This window comes from Mastigoproctus giganteus, chromosome 9, assembly GCF_048544385.1.
Source record: "Mastigoproctus giganteus isolate SK-2022 chromosome 9, ASM4854438v1, whole genome shotgun sequence".
NCBI classification, from domain to species: Eukaryota; Metazoa; Arthropoda; class Arachnida; order Uropygi; family Thelyphonidae; genus Mastigoproctus; species Mastigoproctus giganteus.
The window spans coordinates 112,474,072-112,481,363 of NC_143583.1; positions in this window are offsets into that span (position 1 = coordinate 112,474,072).

The following is a 7,292-nucleotide window of genomic DNA, read 5'->3' on the forward strand; positions in this document are numbered from 1 at the left end:
CGAACAGAGGGATGAAATCGGAGCGTTTTTTTTGGCTGATGCTGCATAAGTTTGCTTTCTTGCATCGTATTCCTCTACTAATGCTAACTCTACGTAAGTTGGATTGAAGCAAAAAAAGAAATATTCAACAAACATGTAAATAGAATTATTTATTCAATTTTTTTATCTCATGCACAGGAAAAATTAAAGTGTATAATACAAAAATTTCAAAATTAAAAATTAAATTTTTCTGGAAACTATGCTTTCAAGCATAGTTTCCAGAATTAACTCTGTAGCTGATAAGCACACTGCTGTGGAAGTTGAGGGCTGTGGAGATTTAGTAGGGTTTTTTCCAACATATCACAAAATTTCTCTGCAGCTGCAAAATCAGCACTGGCAACTTCACTGCATACTTAAATGTTTTGGAATACTTTAATGTTTCAGAATACTTTAATGTTTCAGCACAATACTTGAAACTAATAAACCACCCGTTGCTTGCCACAAACTTGGCTTGGGGTTTGCCATACTTATCCTTAATATCATCATAAATACTTCTTGCTTTTGCTTGAATGGCCATTGGACTTGGGGGCACTTTTTTTTTTTTTTTTTATGAAAACCCCAAACAAGAAAGGTATCAAAACCTATAGTACTTAGTACCATGCATGGGTTGAAAGAGAAGTATTGGGGGGGGGGGGGGGGTTGCTCTAGAGAATAAACATGGGTTTCACCACTTCAAGCCTCCAATAAGCAAAGTGGTGGTATTGCACCGGTTGATGAGGATTTTCCATCTTCGATATAGCACCTAAATGCTGTTTTATGATCACCGTTGATCCGCATGTTCTTTTATAAGCGCACTGTCCCTTAAAATAGTATTCACTGTGGAAGCAGCAAGACCTAATTCCATACAATAGATGACAAACTTTGTCCTGCTTTTCAGCATCAGCAAATATTCTTGCACCCTTTCTACTTCTTAATTAATCATCTTCATTTCTAAATAAATTTTGTTTTGTTTCCTAGTACTGCCAGCACTTGCACCTTCCACTGGTCCCTTTCCCTTCACCATTGTAATAAGTAAATAGGAGTGAAGAGAAGATTCTGAAAATTTATTTATATTTTTTATATGACTGAAGATTTCAGTTAAGGGGAAGTCATTTCACCATAATACTGTAACGTAAAAATCCACAGAATTCCAATTATCGGTATTATCGCAAATACAATAAGATCAAGTTTACTACCCGTTTATAATTAGATGCACTAACAGAAAACCCCAGTAAACGGGAAAGTGAAAATTGTTTTCATTGTTTTATGGTAGTGATCTCCAGAAGTGTGTTTTAGAAAAATATCACAAAGGTGTTCAAAATTGATTCTTATAACGGAATATGATAACAATGAAAGTGTAGCACAATTTCCATTATAAAAGGCCCCAGGTGCCAAGCGTTATTGTGATCGAGCGATTTACAGAGCGCCTTCTCAGTGCGACAGATCTTGTTAATTTTCAAAAGTTTTTCTTACGTTTAAGGTAATTTACCATTAACTTATTCTTACGATTTGTAAGTAAGTTTAAGAAAGGAAAACCACCTTTCTTTTCTTTTCCTTAAAACTAACAAACTAACTTATACTGCTTGGTCACTCTAGCGGCACTGCTCCTGCCTCCCCGTGGCAGGGCCGGTAACCTTGGCAGAAAAGGTTCTCTGCCAAGGGCTAAAAGGAGCAAACATGGATCACGAAGTCCGTAATCCATCTGTTGAGCCTCATGCCTCAACTTATTCAAGGACAGACCAAACTGACTTTGACAGTTCTCATCCCAAGAGACAAAGAACAGAAGGATCCAAAAAGGAAACACCACTGTTTCTTATTATACATTCTCAAACAAGTCAACAAGTAGGTGCACTTTCTCCATTTCTTATCCAGAAATGTCTCGAGAATGCTGCTGGGCCACCTAAAATGGTGAAAAGACATTTTGCATTTGCTGTTGGTAACATCATCAGTTGGTCCCACTGTATAGAATTTAAATACTGTCTCAGTCCATCGTAGTCACCTTTACGAAAGCAATAACCCTTCCCTTTACCCCTAATGGTAGTTACCTCTTGGAGTAAATCCCACTTCAGCACACTGTGATCACTGCCACCTAGTGGTTCATTTATCTGCAGATTCTTAATGCATGAAGAATCACTGCTGATAATCAAATCAAGAGTATTCCTCCCTCTAGTTGCCTCCTGAACATGCTGATGTAGAAAACAATCATCCAATAAATCCACAAAGGCCTTGCTAGTGTGTGAGTGACCAGCCCCCAAATTCCAGTCAATATCTGGGAAATTAAAATCTCCCATTATAAGACTCTCTGATTTACTGGCCCACTCTATTTCCCTGTACAGTTTCTTATTATACTCATCAGAGTCATTAGGCCTATAGCACACTCCTACTCTCAATTTTGATCTCCCAATGCTTATGTCACACCAAACTGACTCGACACTGCACTGTCCTGCGATGTCTACTGGCTTCACTTCCTTGGATTTTATGTATTTCTTAACTAATAGCATAACCCCTCCTCCCTTCCTATCCAGTCTATCCTTTCTGTAGAAGTTGTACTCCCCGGATTCCAGTTCTGCATTCCTTATATCTGTGTGACACCAAGTCTCTGATATCCCAACAATATCTGCCTTTGATGTTTTGAGCAATACCTCAAATTCATCAAATTTATTTACTAAACAACTAGCACTGGTGTACACGCAAGTATACATGCACCTATTTCTAGTCTTAGCTACCCTAACACAACCCATGTGTTTACTTGTACCACAATGACTCCCAGCAGTCTCTGAAATATCCTGAATCTTGTTTTTCAGGCTTCTGCTCATTCCAATAGAAGCAGTGCAAGAATCTCTTTCACCTCTGCCAGTGGCTACTGTTAATCTATTCGTCTTTGTATCCCCCCCAAGCTAGCAGTTTTCCGACCCACCTAACACTGCCTCGATAGCATCAGCAAATATTCTTGCACCCTTTCTATTTAAGTGTATCCCATCCCTGTAGAAGCAATCTCTCCTGTTAACAAGTACAGTCCAGGCTGAAAAAAATTCTACCCCTTGAGCCTTGCACAATCTTTCCAGGGCCAAATTGATCGACAAGGCTCTCATCATATACTCCCTCCTATCGTGTCTGGGCAGAATTGCAGACACTTTCAAATTCAAATCATCGTACCTTGGACAATATTTCATAATGTGCTCCATATCCTCAATGCACCCACATCTACATAATTCATTAGACTCTACCTCCAAGTTCGCCCAATCTTTTTCTAAGCCCATGCCCCATCACAAGCATGGTCACAAACATGACAAGACTAGGCCAATGAGGTAACTTCATCTTATTAATTGGGCCAACTCCAGGAATAAACTCGTGAATGACATGGCCCAACTCAGAACCATGTCATCTTTGTTGCCATATGCCACATAATTCAACTTGTAACCTCTTTTTCTCCTTCTTTAAATCTAACCTACTATATTGTCTTGTCATATTTAATATCTATACAAGACTTCATACACATAATTTCAATACATAAGTTTTTCTTAGTGGCATACTCTAAAGATTTCTTTGCAATTACTTAATCAATAGGTTCTTTGCCTGCAATAACTTGCAAGGCATCATTTGAGACGGTTCTACAGGCCTGCATCACTCCGAGCAGGGCAAATCTCCGTGCAGAAAGGAGACTCCTTCAAACATGGCTACTGTTCACTCTATAACCCCATGCCCCACATTTATATAGAAGATCAAGGGATTTTCCCTTGATCTTCTATATAAATGTGGGGGATCAAGGGAAAATGATTTTCCCTTGATCCTCTAATCGACACGCACTACTTTCTTCAACTTCATATAAACTGATCTCATTTTATCCTTTATATACCAGGTGTGAGGCAAGAATGTCAATCTTTCATCTACAATAACCCCAGGTATCTGACCAAGGGGGCATATGATATTAAACAGCTTCACTGAAGGATGTCTACTTTCGCTCAGCTTACCTCTTAACATTACCATATAGGTCTTGCTATGTGAGATTTCCATTTTATGTTTCTCAAACCCAGGTCTCCACCATCGACAAAGCCATTCTAGATCTTTCTTCAAGCTGCTTCTTGACTACCCATACACCAACATTAAGTCGTCGGCATAGGCAATCAGATATCAGCCTGTCCATGGATTTTCCAATAATTCATCTATTACCATATTCCAACTGTATGGTCCAATGATTAATCCCTGGGGAGCTCCCCAGGGATTCATCATTGGACCATACAGTTTTTTCATCACTCTTTTCTTAATCTTAGTGAACTTTGTTACTATACTCACATATCTCTCTCTAAAATAGCTATTCAGGATTCCATACATCTGAATGGTACATATCTCTCTTAAGTGAGCAAAGAAACTTTGCCACTATAATCAATCAAACGTCCCATTAAAAGTCAATAAAGATACCCAGGACATAGTTCTCTAGAGTCCCCCTGAACTTTCTGCACAGCATCTTCAGTGGATCTACCACTCCTAAACCCATATTGCCTGAAGCTGCACATCTTTTCTCTTCATAAACTTTATTAATTTTCATCATAATTAACCTTTCTAACACCTTTCCCAATACTGGTAATGGAGAAATGGGCCTATACGAACAGGGGATCTTTTACATCCTTTTCAGGATTCTTGAGTAGAATCTTTACATACGATTCTTTCCAAAAACTTGGAAATACTTTATCCTTCAAACATTTATTATATATATACATATATATATATATATGTGTGTATATATATAGTATCTCCTGCCCATGTTTCAAACCAAATCTCTTCACAACTTCAGGTAAGATACCATCATTACCTGGTGCCTTCTTATACTTGTTTTTTTCTAGCACTACCTTTAACTCTTCCATTGTAAAGTCTGACTCATTTCCCTCTCCTTCATATTCAGAGTTCAGTCGTCTAATCTCCCTTTGTTCTTCATTCTCAGTTCCTTCACGATCCTCAAGAAACAAGGAGAGCATGCAGTTCATGGAGGACATCCAATCATAACTTCTAATTCCACTATTCTCTAAAGCAGCATTACCCAAACTTTTTCAGTCACGGAACACTTTTCATCTCACAACATATTCACAGAACACTCATGAAACACAAGTTTAGCGGGGGCCAAAGAACTGTTTGCTAATATTTTATTACATATGACGCACTGTGCATCAGGAGCATATTTATTTCCAAAACGGCGCCTCCGTAGCCAGGTGGGTAGGAGCAGCAGTGCGTAGCACACGCTTCTTGATTAGACCGGGGTTCAAGCCTGTGACCACCAAATATGGAGGATGTGGAAAGGTCAGGGAATGACCGCCGCATATCCCCGGAGCAATATGGCCTTAGTTGCTAATGCTCCTAAAAACCAAATAACAACAACATTTCCAAAACATGTAAAGCCGAAATTCAAATAACTGTCATTTTAATTTGTTTTGGTCTTTTATTAGTTGGTTCCTGTTTTTTTCATTTCAGATTTCTGGGGAACAAAAGGCTGTGATTTTTCATCCTCACTTTGAAGTGTAACAATAGTGTTAGTTTTCATCGACCACAGTTGCACTACTAGAAGTACTTTGCTTCTCGTTTTAAAGTTCCTTTTTTCAACCACAAATCTATGGTCACATATTTTAATAATAATATTTCAAAATACTAATGATTATCAAAAAAAAATTCATACAAGGAAGTGAGTTTAGTTATGATATCGGTTCGCTTCCTTCTCTCTTTCAACCCGTGTACTTCAGGCTAAATAGCATACAAATGACATATTAGATCACTACATTGCTACTTTTTCGTAGGTGTAATTATCTCCACGCATACTTCTCTATGCAAAGCCCACCAAAATAAAGTGTTCCACGGTCTATTTGATTATTAGTCTATGCCAATATATTAATAGCAGAAAAAAAATTATGTGAAATATCATAATGATACAAAAGTGGTGTATGCTACAAATATGCAAAATTTATTATTTTTTTAATTATTAATTATGATTTTTCACGGAACACTGTTCACATCTTACAGAACACAGTTTGAGAAACTCTGCTCTAAAGTATGGTACAATCTATCAACTTTAATTTTATCAAACATTTTGTATGGCATACCCCATACATCTTTCTTCATCTTTTCATTCACATATTGCTGCCAAGATAACTTTTTTCTCTTTTTGTATCATAACCATATATTCACATCTTAATCTTACATAATTTAACCTTACTTCATTTATTTCCTCTTCAATACCATTTCTTCTTAATCTATGAAAACGCCCTCCTAGAACGCATAACCCTCCTCATCTCTGTCAGACGTGAATTCCACCAAAGTACAGAACGGTTGAAGTTCTGGCACTTCATCACAGAGCTGGCAGAACCCTTCATCAAAATAGATCTGAGATCAGATATGATCTCAGATCCACTTCCTCTACCAGGCTGCTGTCTAACTTTTGACGATTCAATGTCGATAGCCTTTACACTTCCTCATCAAATCTATTCCAATTTACAGTCTTTACTGACAATCTATCCCTCAGTTCAGTTCATCCTCCACTATCCCGGTCCTTTATTTCAAAATAAATACATCGATGATCACTGGTAGTCCAGCCCTCCTCAACATTCCAATCACTCACATTTCTCCATATTGACTTTGTAACAACACCTGCATCTATATTCGACTCTCCTTGTATAGACAAAAAATAAGAGGGCTGGTCCACCCTATTTACAACATTCAATTGCTTAGTCATAAACAACTCTTCTAGCATCTATCCTCCCTATCAGTCTCAGAACCTCCCCAGGAAGTCAAGTCTGAATCTGTACACCCAGTTGACACAATTGAATGTAATGCTTGAATCAGTTTGGTGTGACATTAGTATTAGCCATGTGGTGCACGGAGGCCCAACTCTTTTCCTACATCAGCCAATAAAAAAAAATAATAATAATAAACTACCCATGTGTTTCTCTCCACACATAGGTACCTATATAGCTGACTTGTCAATGTCCCCAAGCTCAACTACCCGTGAAGGTAATTGATTCCAGTAACAGCTCACTCATTAACAGAAAACTTCCTAAAATTTAGTCTAAACATCTTCCCATAATTTGAATTTAAGGTCCCTACGTAGCAGTTTGATAAATCATCGGCAGAACACCACAGGCAACACCTCCTTGTTGACTGTCCACACTACTCTAAGAAAACTTCATATTCACTTGCATCACAACCTCTTTCTTCCTATGCCATTTTTAATTAGACTCTACCAAGTGTATGTAGTAGTAATCGAGGCATGTGATGCAAGAAAGCAAGCTTAT